Below are 15,337 nucleotides of genomic sequence, written 5' to 3' on the forward strand. Positions count from 1 at the left end.
TGCAGCACCCCAACTCACCTTTCCCCTTAAGCAAGCATAAGTTGATTTTCTAAATTTGGGACCATGTTCTGTTTTGAAATTCAGTTCCTGTGTAGCCAAGTTTACATTCCATGTATTAGTGATATCTTATGATGTTTCTTTTTCTGTGTGACTTATTTCAGTTAGAATCATCATACCTGAATCCACTCATTATGCTGCTATGGGCCTGATGACATAGATGTCATTGCTGAGTGATATTGCATTTTACGTAAGTACCACAACTTCTTTATCCATTTTTCGCTTTATGCGATATTGAACTTGTACTGTAAACGAGTTTCTTGTAAACAGAGCCATCCCAAACTTTGGGGTGGCTGTGTCTTTTTGATTTTAATTTCCCTAAGCTGCAGGACCATAAGTGGAAGTGCCCTAGGCTCTGTTGCTTTGTTTTTTAGATGTTTCAGGAAACACCATACACTTCTCCCGAGTGGCTGTTGGCAATTTACATCCCGCCCATCAGCATAACAAGGCTCCCAGTTCTCCATGGCCTGTCCTGCCTTTCTGGATTTTACACTTTTTTCAGATGGCCCTTTTGACGGGGGGGAAGTGAGACTTCATTGTGGTGCAGATTTCCTTTGCAAGCTTGCTTGGTTGGCCAAAAAGGGCGTATGCGTTTTTTCCTGAATATATTCAGGAAGAAACGCATACGCCCTTTTTGGCCAAGTGCATCATTGTCGACGTTCTGCCTCTTTTCCTATGCTTTAAATGCAATTCCAGTCTACCTCCTGAAATCGGTTTCCTGCAATTCTGCCCGGCTTTCAAGTCCTCTTGGCAGCCTTACTTCAGTATATTTTTGGATGATAGCTGTCATTTATAACTCTGCAGGTTTGTGAATTACAGTGTCCCTGAGCTCCTTTCTTCAACTCGCTTTCTTGTGAGCTGGGCGCAACACCGCAGGATTGCTTCAGGCCCTAATCTGGTTCCGGCATGGCACGCTGAGCCTTTGGTTAATTCCTCTTCCTGGTGGGAAATGAGAGTTAAATTTTCCCGTCCAGACACCTCCAGCTAGTCTCTCATTGGTTCTCCCTATTCCTGTTCATCTTCCGCGGAATTTGCAAACTGGGCCAAACAGGAGGTTAAAGGCACTGACTCTCCAAGTCGGGAGAGTGTTAGTAAAGCATCTGGAATGTTGCACCCGAGTACCAGGGGACGAGAACTGAGACATATTTCAACACGTCTCCCGATCACACGGTTGATCATACTCTGGGTTCCACATGCATGTTTTAGCTGAAGGAAGAATCCCTTAAACCTGGAGAGTTGAGACCCGTGGAATGGGTACCATGCAATATGACTTCAAAGGGTCTTCATTTGCTCACCAAAACTCTCCAATCCTATCACTGCTGCGTTTTTGCCCCTGTACTCACGATTGATTCACTTTCAGAGACATAGCAATCCATAGGTTTTAAGATACTTACTAGTCAGGTACATTATTAGGCGTTTAATATGGGGTTTTGAGTCCATTTCGTTGAGCAAGGAGTAGCTCTTGTCTATTACATATTTGGCTTAAGGAACTTTATCTGTGCTCATTTCAATCTCTGGTTTTATGCAGCACCCCAACTCACCTTTCCCCTTAAGCAAGCATAAGTTGGTTTTCTAAATTTGGGACCATGTTCTGTTTTGAAATTCAGTTCCTGTGTAGCCAAGTTTACATTCCGTGTATTAGTGATATCTTATGATGTTTCTTTTTCTGTGTGACTTATTTCAGTTAGAATCATCATACCTGAATCCACTCATTATGCTGCTATGGGCCTGATGACATAGATGTCATTGCTGAGTGATATTGCATTGTACGTAAGTACCACAACTTCTTTATCCATTTTTCGCTTTATGCGATATTGAACTTGTACCGTAAACGAGTTTCTTGTAAACAGAGCCATCCCAAACTTTGGGGTGGCTGTGTCTTTTTGATTTTAATTTCCCTAAGCTGCAGGACCATAAGTGGAAGTGCCCTAGGCTCTGTTGCTTTGGTTTTTAGATGTTTCAGGAAACACCATACACTTCTCCCGAGTGGCTGTTGGCAATTTACATCCCGCCCATCAGCATAACAAGGCTCCCAGTTCTCCATGGCCTGTCCTGCCTTTCTGGATTTTACACTTTTTTCAGATGGCCCTTTTGATGGGGGGGAAGTGAGACTTCATTGTAGTGCAGATTTCCTTTGCAAGCTTGCTTGGTTGGCCAAAAAGGGCGTATGCGTTTTTTCCTGAATATATTCAGGAAAAAACGCATACGCCCTTTTTGGCCAAGTGCATCATTGTCGACCTTCTGCCTCTTTTCCTATGCTTTAAATGCAATTCCAGTCTACCTCCTGAAATCGGTTTCCTGCAATTCTGCCCGGCTTTCAAGTCCTCTTGGCAGCCTTACTTCAGTATATTTTTGGATGATAGCTGTCATTTATAACTCTGCAGGTTTGTGAATTACAGTGCCCCTGAGCTCCTTTCTTCAACTCGCTTTCTTGTGAGCTGGCCGCAACACCGCAGGATTGCTTCAGGCCCTAATCTTGTTCCGGCATGGCACGCTGAGCCTTTGGTTAATTCCTCTTCCTGGTGGGAAATGAGAGTTAAATTTTCCCGTCCAGACACCTCCAGCTAGTCTCTCATTGGTTCTCCCTATTCCTGTTCATCTTCCGCGGAATTTGCAAACTGGGCCAAACAGGAGGTTAAAGGCACTGACTCTCCAAGTCGGGAGAGTGTTAGTAAAGCATCTGGAATGTTGCACCCGAGTACCAGGGGACGAGAACTGAGACATATTTCAACACGTCTCCCGATCACACGGTTGATCATACTCTGGGTTCCACATGCATGTTTTAGCTGAAGGAAGAATCCCTTAAACCTGGAGAGTTGAGACCCGTGGAATGGGTACCATGCAATATGACTTCAAAGGGTCTTCATTTGCTCACCAAAACTCTCCAATCCTATCACTGCTGCGTTTTTGCCCCTGTACTCACGATTGATTCACTTTCAGAGACATAGCAATCCATAGGTTTTAAGATACTTACTAGTCAGGTACATTATTAGGCGTTTAATATGGGGTTTTGAGTCCATTTCGTTGAGCAAGGAGTAGCTCTTGTCTATTACATATTTGGCTTAAGGAACTTTATCTGTGCTCATTTCAATCTCTGGTTTTATGCAGCACCCCAACTCACCTTTCCCCTTAAGCAAGCATAAGTTGGTTTTCTAAATTTGGGACCATGTTCTGTTTTGAAATTCAGCTCCTGTGTAGCCAAGTTTACATTCCGTGTATTAGTGATATCTTATGATGTTTCTTTTTCTGTGTGACTTATTTCAGTTAGAATCATCATACCTGAATCCACTCATTATGCTGGTATGGGCCTGATGACATAGATGTCATTGCTGAGTGATATTGCATTGTACGTAAGTACCACAACTTCTTTATCCATTTTTCGCTTTATGCGATATTGAACTTGTACCGTAAACGAGTTTCTTGTAAACAGAGCCATCCCAAACTTTGGGGTGGCTGTGTCTTTTTGATTTTAATTTCCCTAAGCTGCAGGACCATAAGTGGAAGTGCCCTAGGCTCTGTTGCTTTGTTTTTTAGATGTTTCAGGAAACACCATACACTTCTCCCGAGTGGCTGTTGGCAATTTACATCCCGCCCATCAGCATAACAAGGCTCCCAGTTCTCCATGGCCTGTCCTGCCTTTCTGGATTTTACACTTTTTTCAGATGGCCCTTTTGACGGGGGGGAAGTGAGACTTCATTGTGGTGCAGATTACCTTTGCAAGCTTGCTTGGTTGGCCAAAAAGGGCGTATGCGTTTTTTCCTGAATATATTCAGGAAAAAACGCATACGCCCTTTTTGGCCAAGTGCATCATTGTCGACCTTCTGCCTCTTTTCGTATGCTTTAAATGCAATTCCAGTCTACCTCCTGAAATCGGTTTCCTGCAATTCTGCCCGGCTTTCAAGTCCTCTTGGCAGCCTTACTTCAGTATATTTTTGGATGATAGCTGTCATTTATAACTCTGCAGGTTTGTGAATTACAGTGCCCCTGAGCTCCTTTCTTCAACTCGCTTTCTTGTGAGCTGGCCGCAACACCGCAGGATTGCTTCAGGCCCTAATCTGGTTCCGGCATGGCATGCTGAGCCTTTGGTTAATTCCTCTTCCTGGTGGGAAATGAGAGTTAAATTTTCCCGTCCAGACACCTCCAGCTAGTCTCTCATTGGTTCTCCCTATTCCTGTTCATCTTCCGCGGAATTTGCAAACTGGGCCAAACAGGAGGTTAAAGGCACTGACTCTCCAAGTCGGGAGAGTGTTAGTAAAGCATCTGGAATGTTGCACCCGAGTACCAGGGGACGAGAACTGAGACATATTTCAACACGTCTCCCGATCACACGGTTGATCATACTCTGGGTTCCACATGCATGCTTTAGCTGAAGGAAGAATCCCTTAAACCTGGAGAGTTGAGACCCGTGGAATGGGTACCATGCAATATGACTTCAAAGGGTCTTCATTTGCTCACCAAAACTCTCCAATCCTATCACTGCTGCGTTTTTGCCCCTGTACTCACGATTGATTCACTTTCAGAGACATAGCAATCCATAGGTTTTAAGATACTTACTAGTCAGGTACATTATTAGGCGTTTAATATGGGGTTTTGAGTCCATTTCGTTGAGCAAGGAGTAGCTCTTGTCTATTACATATTTGGCTTAAGGAACTTTATCTGTGCTCATTTCAATCTCTGGTTTTATGCAGCACCCCAACTCACCTTTCCCCTTAAGCAAGCATAAGTTGATTTTCTAAATTTGGGACCATGTTCTGTTTTGAAATTCAGTTCCTGTGTAGCCAAGTTTACATTCCGTGTATTAGTGATATCTTATGATGTTTCTTTTTCTGTGTGACTTATTTCAGTTAGAATCATCATACCTGAATCCACTCATTATGCTGCTATGGGCCTGATGACATAGATGTCATTGCTGAGTGATATTGCATTGTACGTAAGTACCACAACTTCTTTATCCATTTTTCGCTTTATGCGATATTGAACTTGTACCGTAAACGAGTTTCTTGTAAACAGAGCCATCCCAAACTTTGGGGTGGCTGTGTCTTTTTGATTTTAATTTCCCTAAGCTGCAGGACCATAAGTGGAAGTGCCCTAGGCTCTGTTGCTTTGTTTTTTAGATGTTTCAGGAAACACCATACACTTCTCCCGAGTGGCTGTTGGCAATTTACATCCCGCCCATCAGCATAACAAGGCTCCCAGTTCTCCATGGCCTGTCCTGCCTTTCTGGATTTTACACTTTTTTCAGATGGCCCTTTTGACGGGGGGGAAGTGAGACTTCATTGTGGTGCAGATTTCCTTTGCAAGCTTGCTTGGTTGGCCAAAAAGGGCGTATGCGTTTTTTCCTGAATATATTCAGGAAGAAACGCATACGCCCTTTTTGGCCAAGTGCATCATTGTCGACGTTCTGCCTCTTTTCCTATGCTTTAAATGCAATTCCAGTCTACCTCCTGAAATCGGTTTCCTGCAATTCTGCCCGGCTTTCAAGTCCTCTTGGCAGCCTTACTTCAGTATATTTTTGGATGATAGCTGTCATTTATAACTCTGCAGGTTTGTGAATTACAGTGTCCCTGAGCTCCTTTCTTCAACTCGCTTTCTTGTGAGCTGGGCGCAACACCGCAGGATTGCTTCAGGCCCTAATCTGGTTCCGGCATGGCACGCTGAGCCTTTGGTTAATTCCTCTTCCTGGTGGGAAATGAGAGTTAAATTTTCCCGTCCAGACACCTCCAGCTAGTCTCTCATTGGTTCTCCCTATTCCTGTTCATCTTCCGCGGAATTTGCAAACTGGGCCAAACAGGAGGTTAAAGGCACTGACTCTCCAAGTCGGGAGAGTGTTAGTAAAGCATCTGGAATGTTGCACCCGAGTACCAGGGGACGAGAACTGAGACATATTTCAACACGTCTCCCGATCACACGGTTGATCATACTCTGGGTTCCACATGCATGCTTTAGCTGAAGGAAGAATCCCTTAAACCTGGAGAGTTGAGACCCGTGGAATGGGTACCATGCAATATGACTTCAAAGGGTCTTCATTTGCTCACCAAAACTCTCCAATCCTATCACTGCTGCGTTTTTGCCCCTGTACTCACGATTGATTCACTTTCAGAGACATAGCAATCCATAGGTTTTAAGATACTTACTAGTCAGGTACATTATTAGGCGTTTAATATGGGGTTTTGAGTCCATTTCGTTGAGCAAGGAGTAGCTCTTGTCTATTACATATTTGGCTTAAGGAACTTTATCTGTGCTCATTTCAATCTCTGGTTTTATGCAGCACCCCAACTCACCTTTCCCCTTAAGCAAGCATAAGTTGATTTTCTAAATTTGGGACCATGTTCTGTTTTGAAATTCAGTTCCTGTGTAGCCAAGTTTACATTCCGTGTATTAGTGATATCTTATGATGTTTCTTTTTCTGTGTGACTTATTTCAGTTAGAATCATCATACCTGAATCCACTCATTATGCTGCTATGGGCCTGATGACATAGATGTCATTGCTGAGTGATATTGCATTGTACGTAAGTACCACAACTTCTTTATCCATTTTTCGCTTTATGCGATATTGAACTTGTACCGTAAACGAGTTTCTTGTAAACAGAGCCATCCCAAATTTTGGGGTGGCTGTGTCTTTTTGATTTTAATTTCCCTAAGCTGCAGGACCATAAGTGGAAGTGCCCTAGGCTCTGTTGCTTTGTTTTTTAGATGTTTCAGGAAACACCATACACTTCTCCCGAGTGGCTGTTGGCAATTTACATCCCGCCCATCAGCATAAAGGCTCCCAGTTCTCCATGGCCTGTCCTGCCTTTCTGGATTTTACACTTTTTTCAGATGGCCCTTTTGACGGGGGGAAGTGAGACTTCATTGTAGTGCAGATTTCCTTTGCAAGCTTGCTTGGTTGGCCAAAAAGGGCGTATGCGTTTTTTCCTGAATATATTCAGGAAAAAACGCATACCGCCCCTTTTTGCCAAGTGCATACATTGTCGACCTTCTGCCTCTTTTCCTATGCTTTAACTGCAATTCCAGTCTACCTCCTGAAATCGGTTTCCTGCAATTCTGCCCGGCTTTCAAGTCCTCTTGGCAGCCTTACTTCAGTATATTTTTGGATGATAGCTGTCATTTATAACTCTGCAGGTTTGTGAATTACAGTGCCCCTGAGCTCCTTTCTTCAACTCGCTTTCTTGTGAGCTGGCCGCAAACACCGCAGGATTGCTTCAGGCCCTAATCTGGTTCCGGCATGGCACGCTGGAGCCTTTGGTTAATTCCTCTTCCTGGTGGAAATGAGAGTTAAATTTTCCCGTCCAGACACCTCCAGCTAGTCTCTCATTGGTTCTCCCTATTCCTGTTCATCTTCCGCGGAATTTGCAAACTGGGCCAAACAGGAGGTTAAAGGCACTGACTCTCCAAGTCGGGAGAGTGTTAGTAAAGCATCTGGAATGTTGCACCCGAGTACCAGGGGACGAGAACTGAGACATATTTCACACGTCTCCCGATCACACGGTTGATCATACTCTGGGTTCCACATGCATTGTTTTAGCTGAAGGAAGAATCCCTTAAACCTGGAGAGTTGAGAACCTGTGGAATGGGTACCATGCAATATGACTTCAAAGGGGTCTTCATTTGCTCACCAAAACTCTCCAATCCTATCACTGCTGCGTTTTTGCCCCTGTACTCACGATTGATTCACTTTCAGAGACATAGCAATCCATAGGTTTTAAGATACTTACTAGTCAGGTACATTATTAGGCGTTTAATATGGGGTTTTGAGTCCATTGTCGTTGAGCAAGGAGTAGCTCTTGTCTATTACATATTTGGCTTAAGGAACTTTATCTGTGCTCATTTCAATCTCTGGTTTTATGCAGCACCCCAACTCACCTTTCCCCTTAAGCAAGCATAAGTTGGTTTTCTAAATTTGGGACCATGTTCTGTTTTGAAATTCAGTTCCTGTGTAGCCAAGTTTACATTCCGTGTATTAGTGATATCTTATGATGTTTCTTTTCTGTGTGACTTATTTCAGTTAGAATCATCATACCTGAATCCACTCATTATGCTGCTATGGGCCTGATGACATAGATGTCATTGCTGAGTGATATTGCATTGTACGTAAGATACCACAACTTCTTTATCCATTTTTCGCTTTATGCGATATTGAACTTGTACCGTAAACGATGGTTCTTGTAAACAGAGCCATCCCAAACTTTGGGGTGGCTGTGTCTTTTTGATTTTAATTTCCCTAAGCTGCAGGACCATAAGTGGAAGTGCCCTAGGCTCTGTTGCTTTGGTTTTTAGATGTTTCAGGAAACACCATACACTTCTCCCGAGTGGCTGTTGGCAATTTACATCCGCCCATCAGCATAACAAGGCTCCCAGTTCTCCATGGCCTGTCCTGCTTTCTGATTTTACACTTTTTTCAGATGGCCCTTTTGATGGGGGGGAAGTGAGACTTCATTGTAGTGCAGATTTCCTTTGCAAGCTTGCTTGGTTGGCCAAAAAGGGCGTATGCGTTTTTTCCTGAATATATTCAGGAAAAAACGCATACGCCCTTTTGGCCAAGTGCATCATTGTCGACCTTCTGCCTCTTTTCCTATGCTTTAAATGCAATTCCAGTCTACCTCCTGAAATCGGTTTCCTGCAATTCTGCCCGGCTTTCAAGTCCTCTTGGCAGCCTTACTTCAGTATATTTTTGGATGATAGCTGTCATTTATAACTCTGCAGGTTTGTGAATTACAGTGCCCCTGAGCTCCTTTCTTCAACTCGCTTTCTTGTGAGCTGGCCGCAACACCGCAGGATTGCTTCAGGCCCTAATCTGGTTCCGGCATGGCACGCTGAGCCTTTGGTTAATTCCTCTTCCTGGTGGGAAATGAGAGTTAAATTTTCCCGTCCAGACACCTCCAGCTAGTCTCTCATTGGTTCTCCCTATTCCTGTTCATCTTCCGCGGAATTTGCAAACTGGGCCAAACAGGAGGTTAAAGGCACTGACTCTCCAAGTCGGGAGAGTGTTAGTAAAGCATCTGGAATGTTGCACCCGAGTACCAGGGGACGAGAACTGAGACATATTTCAACACGTCTCCCGATCACACGGTTGATCATACTCTGGGTTCCACATGCATGTTTTAGCTGAAGGAAGAATCCCTTAAACCTGGAGAGTTGAGACCCGTGGAATGGGTACCATGCAATATGACTTCAAAGGGTCTTTATTTGCTCACCAAAACTCTCCAATCCTATCACTGCTGCGTTTTTGCCCCTGTACTCACGATTGATTCACTTTCAGAGACATAGCAATCCATAGGTTTTAAGATACTTACTAGTCAGGTACATTATTAGGCGTTTAATATGGGGTTTTGAGTCCATTTCGTTGAGCAAGGAGTAGCTCTTGTCTATTACATATTTGGCTTAAGGAACTTTATCTGTGCTCATTTCAATCTCTGGTTTTATGCAGCACCCCAACTCACCTTTCCCCTTAAGCAAGCATAAGTTGGTTTTCTAAATTTGGGACCATGTTCTGTTTTGAAATTCAGTTCCTGTGTAGCCAAGTTTACATTCCGTGTATTAGTGATATCTTATGATGTTTCTTTTTCTGTGTGACTTATTTCAGTTAGAATCATCATACCTGAATCCACTCATTATGCTGCTATGGGCCTGATGACATAGATGTCATTGCTGAGTGATATTGCATTGTACGTAAGTACCACAACTTCTTTATCCATTTTTCGCTTTATGCGATATTGAACTTGTACCGTAAACGAGTTTCTTGTAAACAGAGCCATCCCAAACTTTGGGGTGGCTGTGTCTTTTTGATTTTAATTTCCCTAAGCTGCAGGACCATAAGTGGAAGTGCCCTAGGCTCTGTTGCTTTGGTTTTTAGATGTTTCAGGAAACACCATACACTTCTCCCGAGTGGCTGTTGGCAATTTACATCCCGCCCATCAGCATAACAAGGCTCCCAGTTCTCCATGGCCTGTCCTGCCTTTCTGGATTTTACACTTTTTTCAGATGGCCCTTTTGATGGGGGGGAAGTGAGACTTCATTGTAGTGCAGATTTCCTTTGCAAGCTTGCTTGGTTGGCCAAAAAGGGCGTATGCGTTTTTTCCTGAATATATTCAGGAAAAAACGCATACGCCCTTTTTGGCCAAGTGCATCATTGTCGACGTTCTGCCTCTTTTCCTATGCTTTAAATGCAATTCCAGTCTACCTCCTGAAATCGGTTTCCTGCAATTCTGCCCGGCTTTCAAGTCCTCTTGGCAGCCTTACTTCAGTATATTTTTGGATGATAGCTGTCATTTATAACTCTGCAGGTTTGTGAATTACAGTGCCCCTGAGCTCCTTTCTTCAACTCGCTTTCTTATGAGCTGGCCGCAACACCGCAGGATTGCTTCAGGCCCTAATCTGGTTCCGGCATGGCACGCTGAGCCTTTGGTTAATTCCTCTTCCTGGTGGGAAATGAGAGTTAAATTTTCCCGTCCAGACACCTCCAGCTAGTCTCTCATTGGTTCTCCCTATTCCTGTTCATCTTCCGCGGAATTTGCAAACTGGGCCAAACAGGAGGTTAAAGGCACTGACTCTCCAAGTCGGGAGAGTGTTAGTAAAGCATCTGGAATGTTGCACCCGAGTACCAGGGGACGAGAAGTGAGACATATTTCAACACGTCTCCCGATCACACGGTTGATCATACTCTGGGTTCCACATGCATGTTTTAGCTGAAGGAAGAATCCCTTAAACCTGGAGAGTTGAGACCCGTGGAATGGGTACCATGCAATATGACTTCAAAGGGTCTTCATTTGCTCACCAAAACTCTCCAATCCTATCACTGCTGCGTTTTTGCCCCTGTACTCACGATTGATTCACTTTCAGAGACATAGCAATCCATAGGTTTTAAGATACTTACTAGTCAGGTACATTATTAGGCGTTTAATATGGGGTTTTGAGTCCATTTCGTTGAGCAAGGAGTAGCTCTTGTCTATTACATATTTGGCTTAAGGAACTTTATCTGTGCTCATTTCAATCTCTGGTTTTATGCAGCACCCCAACTCACCTTTCCCCTTAAGCAAGCATAAGTTGGTTTTCTAAATTTGGGACCATGTTCTGTTTTGAAATTCAGTTCCTGTGTAGCCAAGTTTACATTCCGTGTATTAGTGATATCTTATGATGTTTCTTTTTCTGTGTGACTTATTTCAGTTAGAATCATCATACCTGAATCCACTCATTATGCTGCTATGGGCCTGATGACATAGATGTCATTGCTGAGTGATATTGCATTGTACGTAAGTACCACAACTTCTTTATCCATTTTTCGCTTTATGCGATATTGAACTTGTACCGTAAACGAGTTTCTTGTAAACAGAGCCATCCCAAACTTTGGGGTGGCTGTGTCTTTTTGATTTTAATTTCCCTAAGCTGCAGGACCATAAGTGGAAGTGCCCTAGGCTCTGTTGCTTTGGTTTTTAGATGTTTCAGGAAACACCATACACTTCTCCCGAGTGGCTGTTGGCAATTTACATCCCGCCCATCAGCATAACAAGGCTCCCAGTTCTCCATGGCCTGTCCTGCCTTCCTGGATTTTACACTTTTTTCAGATGGCCCTTTTGATGGGGGGGAAGTGAGACTTCATTGTAGTGCAGATTTCCTTTGCAAGCTTGCTTGGTTGGCCAAAAAGGGCGTATGCGTTTTTTCCTGAATATATTCAGGAAAAAACGCATACGCCCTTTTTGGCCAAGTGCATCATTGTCGACCTTCTGCCTCTTTTCCTATGCTTTAAATGCAATTCCAGTCTACCTCCTGAAATCGGTTTCCTGCAATTCTGCCCGGCTTTCAAGTCCTCTTGGCAGCCTTACTTCAGTATATTTTTGGATGATAGCTGTCATTTATAACTCTGCAGGTTTGTGAATTACAGTGCCCCTGAGCTCCTTTCTTCAACTCGCTTTCTTGTGAGCTGGCCGCAACACCGCAGGATTGCTTCAGGCCCTAATCTGGTTCCGGCATGGCACGCTGAGCCTTTGGTTAATTCCTCTTCCTGGTGGGAAATGAGAGTTAAATTTTCCCGTCCAGACACCTCCAGCTAGTCTCTCATTGGTTCTCCCTATTCCTGTTCATCTTCCGCGGAATTTGCAAACTGGGCCAAACAGGAGGTTAAAGGCACTGACTCTCCAAGTCGGGAGAGTGTTAGTAAAGCATCTGGAATGTTGCACCCGAGTACCAGGGGACGAGAACTGAGACATATTTCAACACGTCTCCCGATCACACGGTTGATCATACTCTGGGTTCCACATGCATGTTTTAGCTGAAGGAAGAATCCCTTAAACCTGGAGAGTTGAGACCCGTGGAATGGGTACCATGCAATATGACTTCAAAGGGTCTTCATTTGCTCACCAAAACTCTCCAATCCTATCACTGCTGCGTTTTTGCCCCTGTACTCACGATTGATTCACTTTCAGAGACATAGCAATCCATAGGTTTTAAGATACTTACTAGTCAGGTACATTATTAGGCGTTTAATATGGGGTTTTGAGTCCATTTCATTGAGCAAGGAGTAGCTCTTGTCTATTACATATTTGGCTTAAGGAACTTTATCTGTGCTCATTTCAATCTCTGGTTTTATGCAGCACCCCAACTCACCTTTCCCCTTAAGCAAGCATAAGTTGATTTTCTAAATTTGGGACCATGTTCTGTTTTGAAATTCAGTTCCTGTGTAGCCAAGTTTACATTCCGTGTATTAGTGATATCTTATGATGTTTCTTTTTCTGTGTGACTTATTTCAGTTAGAATCATCATACCTGAATCCACTCATTATGCTGCTATGGGCCTGATGACATAGATGTCATTGCTGAGTGATATTGCATTGTACGTAAGTACCACAACTTCTTTATCCATTTTTCGCTTTATGCGATATTGAACTTGTACCGTAAACGAGTTTCTTGTAAACAGAGCCATCCCAAACTTTGGGGTGGCTGTGTCTTTTTGATTTTAATTTCCCTAAGCTGCAGGACCATAAGTGGAAGTGCCCTAGGCTCTGTTGCTTTGTTTTTTAGATGTTTCAGGAAACACCATACACTTCTCCCGAGTGGCTGTTGGCAATTTACATCCCGCCCATCAGCATAACAAGGCTCCCAGTTCTCCATGGCCTGTCCTGCCTTTCTGGATTTTACACTTTTTTCAGATGGCCCTTTTGACGGGGGGGAAGTGAGACTTCATTGTAGTGCAGATTTCCTTTGCAAGCTTGCTTGGTTGGCCAAAAAGGGCGTATGCGTTTTTTCCTGAATATATTCAGGAAAAAACGCATACGCCCTTTTTGGCCAAGTGCATCATTGTCGACCTTCTGCCTCTTTTCCTATGCTTTAAATGCAATTCCAGTCTACCTCCTGAAATCGGTTTCCTGCAATTCTGCCCGGCTTTCAAGTCCTCTTGGCAGCCTTACTTCAGTATATTTTTGGATGATAGCTGTCATTTATAACTCTGCAGGTTTGTGAATTACAGTGCCCCTGAGCTCCTTTCTTCAACTCGCTTTCTTGTGAGCTGGCCGCAACACCGCAGGATTGCTTCAGGCCCTAATCTGGTTCCGGCATGGCACGCTGAGCCTTTGGTTAATTCCTCTTCCTGGTGGGAAATGAGAGTTAAATTTTCCCGTCCAGACACCTCCAGCTAGTCTCTCATTGGTTCTCCCTATTCCTGTTCATCTTCCGTGGAATTTGCAAACTGGGCCAAAGAGGAGGTTAAAGGCACTGACTCTCCAAGTCGGGAGAGTGTTAGTAAAGCATCTGGAATGTTGCACCCGAGTACCAGGGGACGAGAACTGAGACATATTGGAACACGTCTCCCGATCACACGGTTGATCATACTCTGGGTTCCACATGCATGTTTTAGCTGAAGGAAGAATCCCTTAAACCTGGAGAGTTGAGACCCGTGGAATGGGTACCATGCAATATGACTTCAAAGGGTCTTCATTTGCTCACCAAAACTCTCCAATCCTATCACTGCTGCGTTTTTGCCCCTGTACTCACGATTGATTCACTTTCAGAGACATAGCAATCCATAGGTTTTAAGATACTTACTAGTCAGGTACATTATTAGGCGTTTAATATGGGGTTTTGAGTCCATTTCGTTGAGCAAGGAGTAGCTCTTGTCTATTACATATTTGGCTTAAGGAACTTTATCTGTGCTCATTTCAATCTCTGGTTTTATGCAGCACCCCAACTCACCTTTCCCCTTAAGCAAGCATAAGTTGATTTTCTAAATTTGGGACCATGTTCTGTTTTGAAATTCAGTTCCTGTGTAGCCAAGTTTACATTCCGTGTATTAGTGATATCTTATGATGTTTCTTTTTCTGTGTGACTTATTTCAGTTAGAATCATCATACCTGAATCCACTCATTATGCTGCTATGGGCCTGATGACATAGATGTCATTGCTGAGTGATATTGCATTGTACGTAAGTACCACAACTTCTTTATCCATTTTTCGCTTTATGCGATATTGAACTTGTACCGTAAACGAGTTTCTTGTAAACAGAGCCATCCCAAACTTTGGGGTGGCTGTGTCTTTTTGATTTTAATTTCCCTAAGCTGCAGGACCATAAGTGGAAGTGCCCTAGGCTCTGTTGCTTTGTTTTTTAGATGTTTCAGGAAACACCATACACTTCTCCCGAGTGGCTGTTGGCAATTTACATCCCGCCCATCAGCATAACAAGGCTCCCAGTTCTCCATGGCCTGTCCTGCCTTTCTGGATTTTACACTTTTTTCAGATGGCCCTTTTGATGGGGGGGAAGTGAGACTTCATTGTAGTGCAGATTTCCTTTGCAAGCTTGCTTGGTTGGCCAAAAAGGGCGTATGCGTTTTTTCCTGAATATATTCAGGAAAAAACGCATACGCCCTTTTTGGCCAAGTGCATCATTGTCGACCTTCTGCCTCTTTTCCTATGCTTTAAATGCAATTCCAGTCTACCTCCTGAAATCGGTTTCCTGCAATTCTGCCCGGCTTTCAAGTCCTCTTGGCAGCCTTACTTCAGTATATTTTTGGATGATAGCTGTCATTTATAACTCTGCAGGTTTGTGAATTACAGTGCCCCTGAGCTCCTTTCTTCAACTCGCTTTCTTGTGAGCTGGCCGCAACACCGCAGGATTGCTTCAGGCCCTAACCTGGGTCCGGCACGGCACACTGAGCCTTTGGCTAATCCTCTTCCTCGGGTGAAATATGAGTTAAATTTGCCCGTCCAGACACCTCCAGCTAGTCTCTCATTGGTTCTCCCTATTCCTGTTCATCTTCCGCAGAAATTGCAAACTGGGCCAAACAGGAGGTTAAAG

At 43.8% G+C, this 15,337-nt stretch overlaps 1 long non-coding RNA gene across 3 annotated transcripts in view; it reads left to right on the forward strand.

Annotated features, from left to right (window-relative positions):
• The first annotated feature begins 213 nt into the window (after positions 1 to 213).
• Positions 214 to 15,337, forward strand: part of LOC125963188 (uncharacterized) — a 221,786-nt gene continuing 206,662 nt past the window's right edge. For all 3 annotated transcript variants that reach the window (XR_007475000.1, XR_007474999.1, XR_007474998.1), the window contains exon 1: positions 214 to 247. This is a non-coding gene — a long non-coding RNA (uncharacterized LOC125963188). The remainder of the gene's footprint in view (positions 248 to 15,337) is intronic.

Source organism: Orcinus orca, unplaced genomic scaffold (assembly GCF_937001465.1).
Source record: "Orcinus orca unplaced genomic scaffold, mOrcOrc1.1 scaffold_41, whole genome shotgun sequence".
NCBI classification, from domain to species: domain Eukaryota; kingdom Metazoa; phylum Chordata; class Mammalia; order Artiodactyla; family Delphinidae; genus Orcinus; species Orcinus orca.